This window comes from Protopterus annectens, chromosome 5.part1 (assembly GCF_019279795.1).
Source record: "Protopterus annectens isolate FY-2018-M chromosome 5.part1, PAN1.0, whole genome shotgun sequence".
In the NCBI taxonomy this organism is placed as follows: domain Eukaryota; kingdom Metazoa; phylum Chordata; order Ceratodontiformes; family Protopteridae; genus Protopterus; species Protopterus annectens.
In genome coordinates, this window is record NC_056736.1 from 656,524,204 (window position 1) to 656,536,231 (window position 12,028).

The following is a 12,028-nucleotide window of genomic DNA, read 5'->3' on the forward strand; positions in this document are numbered from 1 at the left end:
ACTAGGATCATTGTTGAATAGAATCCTTTCCCTATTTGGGAAAGTGGTACTTCTTGAATGGTTCCCAGAGATCAAGGTATGAATCACTTGAGGAAAAAATTTCAACTGGGCTTTTGGGGCTGATGAATACCCCTGAAGGAAGGAGGAGTCTTCCATACCATGAAGTATCCTCTGAGGATAATAGAAAGAACCCAGGAGTCTTTGGTGGTCTGCTTCCAAGCAGGGAGATACAGGGAAAGACTATGGGTCTGGCTGCAGAGAGGTTGGTAGTCACAGACTACCTGACTTGCTCATAAAGGGCTGATTCTGAGCAGGAGGAGTAGTAGTAGTAGAAGTCTTGGCAGTATAAGGTTTTCTGGCACTTCTTTTATCTTAGATGAAGAAGGTCTGGATAGCTTCCTTACAAAGGGAGTTTTAGAAGGATAGTTTATTTGAAATTTTGGAACTGGTGACACAAAAATATGTTTAAGGTCCTGAAACTCCTTGCCTTTTTCTTCCAAGGACATAAATAGTTCTGCAGCTGCATATCCAAACAAGGCCTTGGAATCGAATGGAGCATCCATAATTTTAGCTTTGATATCATCTGGTAATGGCTGAAGTCTTAGCCAAGAGTACTTCCGAAGGGCACAGCCAGATGCAGCAGCTCTGGCAGATGCTTCCACTGCATCATAGCTGCATTTAATGGAATGATGTGTCACTTGGGCAGAGGAACCTAAAATGAAAAAAGCTGAGACTAAGTGCCCGAGTCTGGAAGCTCCGAAATGAGTTTAGTGGCTTGAGAAGGGAGGGATACGGTATATTTGGTCATATGCGTCTAGTAGTTTATGGCCATAAAGGCAAGTGTAGGCAAAGTACACTCTTTTCCTCAACCTTTCCATAATTTTGCTTTCCTTATCTGAGGGGGAAGGGAAGCCGAAGGCCAAAGCTTTGAGGACTTATCTGCATCCATTGAGACTGTAGCTTGATCTGCAGAAGGGAACTTAAAACAAAAACTTGCAGTCTTCTGGCACTTTGTAAAATCTATCTGGCCTTTTAGGGGCAGGAGGTTGCGAGTTTGGATACTTAGGAACGCCTGCAGCTTGGAATCTTACTGGAAAAATATAAAAATTGCAGAAACCTCTCTAACCAGTTGACAATAGGACATGAGAAGCATATTAAAAGAAAAGATGTAAAAGATCAAGAAAGAGAGGTTCTAGAGCAGGAATTAAGGCCAGACTGAAAAGAAATCCACACAGGCCTGCACTTCCTTCCATACTGCAGGGAAATGCATGCTTACTGGAGAGCAAGATGGACTATTTAAGGACGGATCTTTGCACACATGCTAAGGTGAGAAATACTTGTTTACTTGTGTTCAGTAAAAACTGGCTAAACTCCAATATAAATGATAGCACAATATATGTGGAGGGAATGTCATTATTTTGTGCTAACAGAAATCAGTCTCTCTGTGGCAAATCTCGTGGAGGGGGTGTCTGTGTGTATATTAACAACAACTGGTGTACAAACTGTGAAACAGTCGCCTCTCACTGCTCAGAGAACATTGAGTTCATGTTGCTAAAAGGCAGACCCTTCTACTTCCCTAGGGAATTCAATGGAATGAGCACAAGGATAGTTATGTACTTACCATAACTTGGTATCTCCGTTATCCGTAGTCACCATTCATCACTAATGGTTCCGGTCCAGGATCCGACATCGGATCCGAACCGGCAAAAACTCACACAGCTTAGCTCAAGCTTCTCCCCTCCTATAATGCTATACTGCCATCTAACCCCCCCAGATCTCGTTTGCCACGTGTACCTGATAGACCCAGACTGCTCAGCTTCTCGGGAGTTTTCCAACTTGCTAGCAAGTAGGTTTTGTCTTTCAGGTTTTTCTTTCATTCTTGCCCATCTTAATTTGCTAGCATTGTTTACTGTCCCATAATTCCCTATTCCCCTCCCATTGGTTCATTTGGTTTTTGGCTCCCTTTTTTGGTTCAGGATAACTAGTGCAGTGGTAATTCTTGGGATATTTATATTTGTATTTTCTGTTTTATTGTTAAATCATACTCAAACATGACCAAAGCAATGCAATTTCATTCAGCTTGCACTTCTGTGTATATCTGACTGACTTTGACTTTTGAGAAAAGGAGAAAGCATCCCAAGAAAGCTGGTAGCAGTGGAGGTACTGCAGATGGGGAAGGGGAATCCACCTGTAACAGATCATAACATCTTTTTTGTATCTCAGAAACCTGAGAGCAATCCCACTTAAAAAAAAATTCTCTCATCTTCACAATGGTCTCACCAAAGGTAATATCCTCCCCAGGTGATTCTGTATCATTTGAATCTTCCTCTGAGGAAGCATACCCCAATGGAGAGGACATCTGGGCAGAATATGCCAGAGACTCATCCCCAGAGGAATCCTCAATCCTAATTATTTTTTGAGGAGAAACTGGAGAAAGGGAAAAAGAAGGGAGAGAGTCCTCTGTAGATTACCTATGAGCCATAAAAGCATGAGAAAAGGCTTGCAAATCAGCAGAATATTTTTGAGAAGAATGCTTTGTTTCTGCCTTTTCTTTAGTGGAACATCCATATGGTGGAAAGACGAGGGACCGGATGTAGGCCTACATTCGATAATGGTGCTAGGGATGTCTTCAGAAACAAGGATTTGTGGAATTCCGCAAGGACCTTCAGGAGCCTTTGCAGCCTCCATAATGGTACCCAAGGAAGAATCACCACCTTCCTCTGAACAGGTCTCCAGGCCAACATGGGCCTTGAGAGAGACGTTCAGAGCTGGAGGAGCAGAAGAGACCTCAGGCTTAGATTTCTTGACCTTTTTAAAAACAGGCTCCCCTGAAGGGCCCAACCTACCTTCCATGGCATCATGTGCTAAACGCTTAAGGCATTGATTTTCTAAATATAAATTGAGAGAAGCAAGATGATTGCGAAGGGTCTTTGGAACAAAGGTTTTGCAAATAGCACAGGAGGTACGGTAGTGGTTAGGGTCTAGACAAAAAAGGTACAGATCTTGGGAATCCTTATGTGGAATTTGCTTTCCACACTGACAACTTGCCCTTTGTATAGGACATGCAACCTCAGCAAAACAGTAGCACAAAATATTTAAGAAAAAAAAAAACAACGGGGCATTTACCTGACTTAGAATCCGCAACTATGCTGTTGAGCAAACGACCAGGGATGGCGTTCAGACTGTTGGCAGAAAAGTTCTTAGGATGGTACATGCTGATGTCTGATTATACCCGACGGGACCTATGTGCGACGTTGCATGTACTTAACAGTAGCTTTAGACTTTTGTACACTGGCCAGAAGTTCAGGACCGTCTGCGGCTGACTCCCTCATGTTATGAATACTGCAACGTATGAATAGAAAGACATCCTTATTTTTGACTATCTGTGATGCACAATAAACCCTCAGTGAAACTCTGCTTCACAAAAAGTGTATGACATTGCTCTTTTCCTCCCTTTCTGATGCTGCCCTGCACATAACTGTTCCAGTCTTCCTTTCATAAACAAAGATGCAATCAATTCATTTATGCCAACTGCGTCATCTCTTCATACTATAATATGCTTCCCAACCTTTGTAAATTTGATGATTTCTGCAAGAATTCCAGAAGTCTAGTATGTAGGCTCATTTATTCAGAGCTTCCTTGTGCCTGGCTTGAACACCTGTGACTGCAAGACTTGGACTGCTTCTAAAACCATCTGGATCTACAAAGCTGATGTAAGTATATTTTTTTGCACTTGCTCTAACTGTTTCAGTGATATTTACCATTCTGCACTGCATTTATTTATTTGGTCGAATTTATCACTGGTTTTTCAGCCTGCACTTGTTAAAGAAACTCCATCTGTTTGTTACTGTACTGCTCCTTTGGTTGTTTTTAACAGTAGTCCGACATTACATAACCCCTTCTGTTACTGCAAAAGCTGTTTCTGAGTTTGCCAAAGTTCTCCTGAGTCTGCCAAAATATTTCTAAGTTTTGTACAGTTTTTGTGTGTTATGAACATTTCTCAGGGTTAGTGAGCTTATTTCCAAGGATTCCTGATACTTCAGGAATTCTTACTTTTGTTCCAAAGCATCTATTACTGCACTTGAGCTAAAAGCAAGTTTGTTTTACATTAAAAGGGTTCTTTTGCACGCTGGCGGGCACAGAGAACAAAATTCAACCCATCCAAGGTGGGAACTACTGGTCAGTAGTTTACTGTGTTTTTATCTGATTGGCCTGACGGTCTAACTTTATAGAAGTCTTTCATCCTCCACAAACGTGGTTTTCCATGCTTGCATATATGCCAAACTCTCCAGTTTGAAATCCTCTATAGGAAACTCCCTCCATAGTCTCTCACTACTCACAGATAATCAAAGAGCTGTCAGTTTATGCAGAGGGTGGTACCAATGCAGGTCATCTAACAGTATGCTACTAAACACTTTCACTTTGACATTTAAGTGACTCTCCCTTACTCCTTCCTATTTAGAAATTGTGTTTCCTCGCCTTACATAGCATAGGCTAGATTCAGACCTGCTGAATCTGGAATGTTTGGTATCACTGTGCTCTTAAGCTATCTAGGTTATATTAAGAGGGCCTCCCTGCAGCCTTGTGGCAGAAGAGTGTAGCTCAGGACCCATCTGAGTTGGGGATTGCTGAAGAAAGGCTCATTTGGGCATTCCCACTGGTAGTTGTGTTAAACTATTTAAATTTGCCTGTATTTAAGCCTCCCATTTGCATGGGTTTGCGTTCAGTTTACCGGACCTGCTCAATATTTGGCAGCCTTTGCCAGAGTTCTGGAGTGCATCTGCACTGAAATTCAAGGTATCCACTGAAAAATAAGAATATTTTAAGCCAGCACTGCACTTAGTTAACTGTATTTAATTGAATTACTGCTTCATTTTTGCTATTTGCAACTTAAGTCTGGCTAGCTTCCTTCCTTCCCATATACCACATTCAGAAAAATCCTGCCACAATGGATGGGCAGTTTCCCATCATTTCTCCCACCAGCTTGATTGATATGGCCATCTTGAGGCAATGTAACAATTGCTTCATGTATACTGACAACCATTTACTCCTAAAGCAAACTAGCACCCTATGTGAGAGATGCAAATGCACTGTGTATTTGGAGTCAATTCTGTCATGTAGAAGCAAACTAGATACCAAACTGGTCATCAGCAAACACACTTCACCCCTCATGCAAACCTCATCTCTTATACAAGATAAGGTCATGGCACATAACCACACATATGCGTAGGTACTCACTAAAAGCCTACCAAAAGAACAGTGACTCAAAAGCACACCACCCACATTCACCACTAAGCAAAAGGAAACCACTACACATATCAACACGCATGGATCCCTATCAGATCGAGTTTTGAGAAACTGAACATCCAAACAAACAAAAATAGAAAAATCTAACAAGGGGGAAAGCACTATACTGTGATCTCCATTAAAAAGCTTTGAGTTTTTGGAAACTCAATCATATGGTCTCAACCATATGAATTTTAAGTTTCTGAAAACTTGATCAACTGATAGGGATCCCAACACACACACCCGTGTGTCTCAACAAATAAGCCCCTAAGGGAAAACAAATCAAATGCTCTGGTCACAGGCAACTCCATAGTGAGACACTAAGATGTACCCTCACCAGACTGGACAAGGAGATGGTCACGGTCAGCTGCCTATCAGGTGCCAAGATTAGACAAATCACGCATGCACTCAATTCACTCAACAAGTACCATTATGACTCTGTCATAGTCCAAGTTGGAGTGAATAACTTGAGACATACCTCTCTGGGCTATATGAAGAGAGCCGTGAAGGAGCTCTCGGATTGTGTGTACCAGACAGGTATTTCCCTAGTCCTAAACACTATCCTACTCTCACCCAGCATGATGCCACAATATAAATAAAAAATGACTGACATTAACAATTGGCTCAGCTTCTTTTGTCAGTCCAGGGGCATCCCGTATCTGTCAGTCTGGGAGGATATGGTAGACAGTTTGCTAGAGATGGTGCCCCCCTAGGCTTTCAGATACTGGCAAAGGCCCTTGCCTCCCCCACAGTGCCTTTTTTTTTAGGCATGTCAAAACAACAAATTTTCTAATGGGACAAAATCTAATCGAGACAGTCTCAGGGTTGTGTTGCTTAATACTAGGAGTTTAAACATGAAACTGCACTCCCTGGAAGCACTCCTCACCTTGGAGGATGCTGACATCTGTGCAGTTACCAACACATGGTTCAAGGCCGCTGAGAACATGCCGGCTGTGCAATGCTTCCACACATACAGACCTCAAAATGAGCATGAAGGAATCAAAGGTGGAGCTGTATCCATCTTCATTAACACCAAATACACTTAAAAACTGGTCAAACAGCATGACTCTCTTGAACTACTCCATGTCCAACAAACTACTGCGAAAGTACCATACCACATCATTGCTAGCTGTAGATCCCCCACCATGAACCAGGATAAGCACACCCCCCCTACCTCAATTTACTGGAATTCCTCACCATACAGCCCAACTTGGCCATGGGAGATTTCAACTATCTTTCCATAGACTGAGGGGACATACATGACCAAAAATACACTCGTTCAGAGTTTCCTGGACTTTGTTAACACAAATCCTCTGGAACAGATAGCCTGCATCCCCACTTCTGCTGTGGCGACTCCTAACTGGGAAAAGCTGAAAGAAGAAGATCAACTGTCTGCTTATGACTGGCAGTGGAGTTTTACAGTGTCAAGTTGCCAGCCCGGCGCTCAACCTTCCACAGAAGGCATACACATGCACACACTCACACCTAGGGCCAATTTAGAGTGTCCAATCCACCTACAGCATGTCTGGGATGTGGGAGGTAACCAGAGCACCTGGAGGAAACCCACACGACCACAAGGAGGACATGCAGACTCCTTAGTCTGCATCCCCACTAGGGGTTCTAATGTTCTGGACATAGTACTCACCAACATGGGGGGGTCACTTTACTTCTCCATGCGTGATGCCCTCCCTGGTTAGGTCAAACCACAAATCAGTCTCGTTTGAAGTAGGTACTGGAACAGACACCCTCACAGTAACAAAACTATAAAAAAACTTTACCAAAGTTAACTACAGCCTACTAAGTGATGGTATAAAAAGCTTCACACCACCCGTAATCACAGACATTAATGATCACTATACAGAAGTGTACATAAATGCCCTGTACAAGCACTTAAGTGACTGCATAAAGTCTGCTGTACCTGACTGGATCAAAACAGGTCTTCCTGTAAAAACAAGCCATCATGGTGGACTTCAGTATAAATAAACAGATTATATAACACAAAGAAGAAACCGTTGTTCAAAAGCAAGAGGGATATCATTCTGCAGAGGAACAGTTCCCTCCTAAGCCTAAAATAAGAAAATCATGAATCTTGTAAAGTCTTCTAAAGCAAATTACAAAACTAAACTTGCATCCATAGCCAAGGATAATCATAAGGCATCCTTTAACTACATCCAAAGTCTAAAAGGGAATGCCCAGCTATGTGCCAAACTGATTGTAGATGGGATCACTCATACTACACTAGAAGATATCACCAACCTGCTAGCTGACAGATTCAGTGCAAACTTCACCACCTACCATATCCCAAAGCATACCCGATACCAGTTCTCTGCCTAGTAGCTCTACAAAATAGGCCATCTCAGCGCTCGCCAAGGCCAAACACACGTCCTCATTGGGACCAGATAATATTCCAGGTTGCTTACTAAACAATCTAAAGTAAGACCTAGCGGACCCACTTGGCATTCTCTTTAATCATAACTTGAGAACTGGCCATGTTCCTGCAGAATGGAGAACAGGAACACTAATCCCACTGCACAAAGTGGAGACATCAACTGACCCTGGGAACTACAGACCCACACGTCTACCCAGGCTCATCTGCAAGGGCATGGAAAGAATTATCATGGACCTTATCAACAAGGACATAGGTGACCTCCGAACGCTAGACCTAAATAGTTTGGCTTGGTTAAGGACAGATCATGCTTATTACACCTGGCAAACATCTTTGAGAATGTCACCAAAGCCATAGATGAAGGTAAGACAGTGCACACAGCCTAGCTCAACCTTGTCAAGGCATTTAGCACAATTCCACACTCTGTCATCATTAAGAAACCCTCCCAGATAGGGATTACCCCTCACTTTACTAGAGGGGAACTGGCTCACCAACAGAAAACATAGTCAGACTTGGTGACTCCACCTCCACTTGTAGTCCTGTCACCAGTGGAGAAACAACAGAGGTCTGTACTGAAGCCTTTATTGCTTGACATCTATTTCTCAGAAGTCCAGGCCAAAGAAGACGGCCATTGGCTCACCAAGTTCGCTGATGATTGTAAACTGGGAACAATCACGGAGTCCCCCAATGATGTTAACTTATTACAAGAAAGCAAACACAAACAAATGATTGCTGCCAAAGCCATGGTCTAAAACTAAATGCAAAAAAATGCATTATCATTCCCTTTGGCAAAACGGAATTCCCTACAAATTACAATATCGACAGCACCACCCTGAGTTCCAACCCAGTAACTTGGGAACACAGGTTGATAGCAATCTGAACTTTGACCACCATGTTTCCACATTGGTAAGGGAAGCATTTTATGTAGCGCACCTCATAAGCAAGGGCAGAATATCTTAAGTCATGGGATGTTATAACTCCACTGTACTCGACCCTCATCAGACCGCTAATAGAGTATAATGCACCCTTTTGCATGTACCTCACCAGACGTGCACAGCAGCTGGAAGAAGTGTCAGAGTTTTCTCATCAAGAAAATACAGGGACTCCAAATCATGACCTAAGTGGACAGGCTGAAAGCCCTGTCACTTCTTATAGGCTGCTGAGAGGTGACTTGTGCATGGCCTATGGGGCAATCTCTAACCCTGCCTTAATGGACATGTTGCACATCTGCAAGTGAAATAGCACAACAGTCACTCACTCTAAGCATCTCAACCTACCTTGTGAGAAACATGCTGGAGAGACAGATAAGTCTCCCAGAGACTGCCATTTAACAGGACTTCCTATTCACGTAAAACGAAGCTCCTCACTGACCCTATACAAACACAACCTAGATAAATTGATGGGAGACAGAAAATTCACCCCTGGGGTGGTAACCATGTCCCTAATGCACAGGGACAGCTGGTGTTGATCACAGACCTGCTCTGTTCATAAATCTGTTAGGCGAACTACCCAAAAGAGCAAATGAGAATACTTGGAATTGACACAGCTAGGCTTATTGCTTGGGCAGCTGTACCTGTTACACGAAAAATGTATAGTTGCTTACCTCACAGTTCATGGGTGTATGTGTAATTCTTAACTAACAATTAGGTGCCCGCAGAGAAATGCTGAAGTCATGCTAAAAAAAAAAAAAACAGTGCACAGTGTCACAACAGGAGAAACAGAAGCAATGACAGAATCATGTTTTGTAGCAGTTTTGGTTGCAGTTTGCAGTCTTCAGACGTTTAGATACTACTCATGTTTCCTTCATCTCTAGGATTACAGCGTCTAGATTTAAAAACTGCAACAAAAGAACTAATTTAATAGACCACCAGGAACAGTGTTATCACTGTAAGCAGCCCCTTAAAAAAATGCAGAACCAAAAAAATGGACACAAAAAAAATCTGACTCGCGAAACAAAAACAAGGCCCGAAAACTTCCACCAGAAAGCTACTGCAACAAAATGACTTACCAGGCTCTACAACAGCATGCAAAATATGTCACTCTGGTCTGAAAATGACTACAAATGAAATAACATTGTAGCAAACCAACAAAAGAAATTAAAAAAACAGTACAAAGCAATTAAAACAACAGATTTGGCTTATGGAACTGGCTTATACAGCTTCAGCTAGAAAAAAAAATTTGGATACAAAAAACCTAGAATTTTTAAAATAGCTATCATTTCATGCTGATTAAAGCCTGCTGAATATTTCTCATGGTTTCCTTTCTACCCATTAATCAAATATCATCACTGGTTCTTAATGGAAACATTGTGTGCTGCGAAGAACACTTCTGGCTGACATCAAAGACTGAAACAATACTAATTTCATGACCTTTAACCGTGCTTTGACTTAGGAATGGGGGACCATTCCCATCATGGTATTAGAAACCCAAAAGGTTTGGAGAAATTAAAAAAAAAAAAGAGAGAAACCTTGCAGAAAGTTGGAAGCAAGGGTGCAGAAGTGTAATCTTCAGGATTAATGCAAAACAGTTGTACAATTTCTTCACCTGGCTGGTAATGATACAGTCAAGGTATTTAATGTTACCAAAGTAAAGCAGTCAGATTACCTGCCATTTAAAAGAAATCTAGAAGTAGTGTAAACTTGAAAAATACTCGTCATAGAGAACATCATTTTTTTTTCTTGTGTGAAAACAGGACTCCCAGGAATCCACTGATGCATAAATCTTAATACTCTGAATTTGGAATTTACTGCTGAGAGAGGGAATTGTATGTGCATAAAAATTCCAAAGTAAAAAGTAAACTACTGATCAAATCAGATTTGACGATACCCCTTATCATGCGTTCCGGCCCCAAAATCCGGACAACACCAAGAAAGGAGGGGGGGTGTCTATATTCATCAAGAACACCCACACCTCAAGGTTGGTGGCAACGCACGATGCATCGGAGACCATCCAGGTGCAACTAACCATAGGCAAGACTGCTCTGCAATTTGTAGCATGTTACAGGCCACCCTCTCAATCTCAGGAACCTCACATACATTTATCCCCTCCAGTGTTTTCAGGAAAGCTATCTCCAAACACCATCATACTAGGTGATTTCAACTACCCGAATATAGACTGGGATCACTACTCTAGCCCCAACAATCTAGCCCAAAGGTTCCTAGAGTTCATAAACTCAAATGCCATGGAACAACTAGTCACCATTCCCACAAGAGGAGATAACATACTAGATCTCATCATCACGAACATGGGGTCACAATGTTCAACACCAGAAGTATACCCTTCACTGGTGAGATCAGACCATAAACTAATCTCACTGGAAGTCCACATCCCCCCACCGGAGATAAAAAAGACCACAGTGAAGAACTTCTCAAAAGCCGACTTCACACTTCTAAAGGCTAGAGTGGTCTCTTTTATGGCCCCCGAGACTGCGGAAACCATTACTCAAGCCGCTGAATCACTTACAAATGCCTTCTACCAGCACCTACAGGACTGCATGGATCAGGCAATCCCAAACAAAACAAAGACCCTTTGTACCAAAGGCAAGCGTCCAGTTTGGTGGACCCCAGCCATAAACAAGCTCTACAACAAAAGGAAGAAGCTACTACAAGATAGAGCAAAATCCTTAAAAGGGAAAACACCCTTGATCATTATAAGTAAAAAATTAAGATCTCTCATAAAATCATCCAAGGCAAATTTTGAGAGAAAAGTCGCCAAGGACTCAAAGGACAACCATAAGGCCTTCTTTAGCTATGTTAGAAACCTGGGAGGAAACTCCCAGATATGCTCAGAATTAGTTCAAAATGATGTAAAATTACTGAACCTACAGACATTGCCAACATACTGGCTGACAGGTTCAGTGCAAACTTCTCCCCCCCAAAAGGTGAGATATCTATACCAGAGAATTATAGCCCCCCAAACATCTCAAACGCTCAGGTGAGAACTGCTTTCTCCAAGGCAAAAAACACAGCATCCATGGGACCAGATGGTGTCCCCGGATGTGTGCTCCACGAACTCAATGAGGAATTAAACCTGCAGTTAGGGCAGCTGTTTAATCTTAGCCTCACCTCAGGATACGTGCCTAAGGAGTGGTGTACGGCAACTGTGGTCCCACTTCACAAAGGAGGTGCATCCACCGACCCGGGAAATTACCGTCCCATCAGCTTGACAAGCCTGATCTGCAAAGCTATGGAGAGGATCATAATGGAACTCATAAAGAAAGACATAGGAGACTTGGAGACTTGCAGACTTTGGATCCGACCCAGTTTGGCTTTGTCAAGGGCAGATCATGCCTTTTAAACCTGGTGGACTTTTTCGAAACAGTCACCAAGGCCATTGATGAGGGAAAGGCAGTCCACA

General features: G+C 42.4%; 1 protein-coding gene across 1 annotated transcript in view; it reads right to left on the minus strand.

Annotated features, from left to right (window-relative positions):
• Positions 1-12,028, minus strand: part of POLR1D (RNA polymerase I and III subunit D) — a 126,229-nt gene that overhangs the window by 93,206 nt on the left and 20,995 nt on the right. The gene's annotated exons all lie outside the window — the stretch shown is intronic.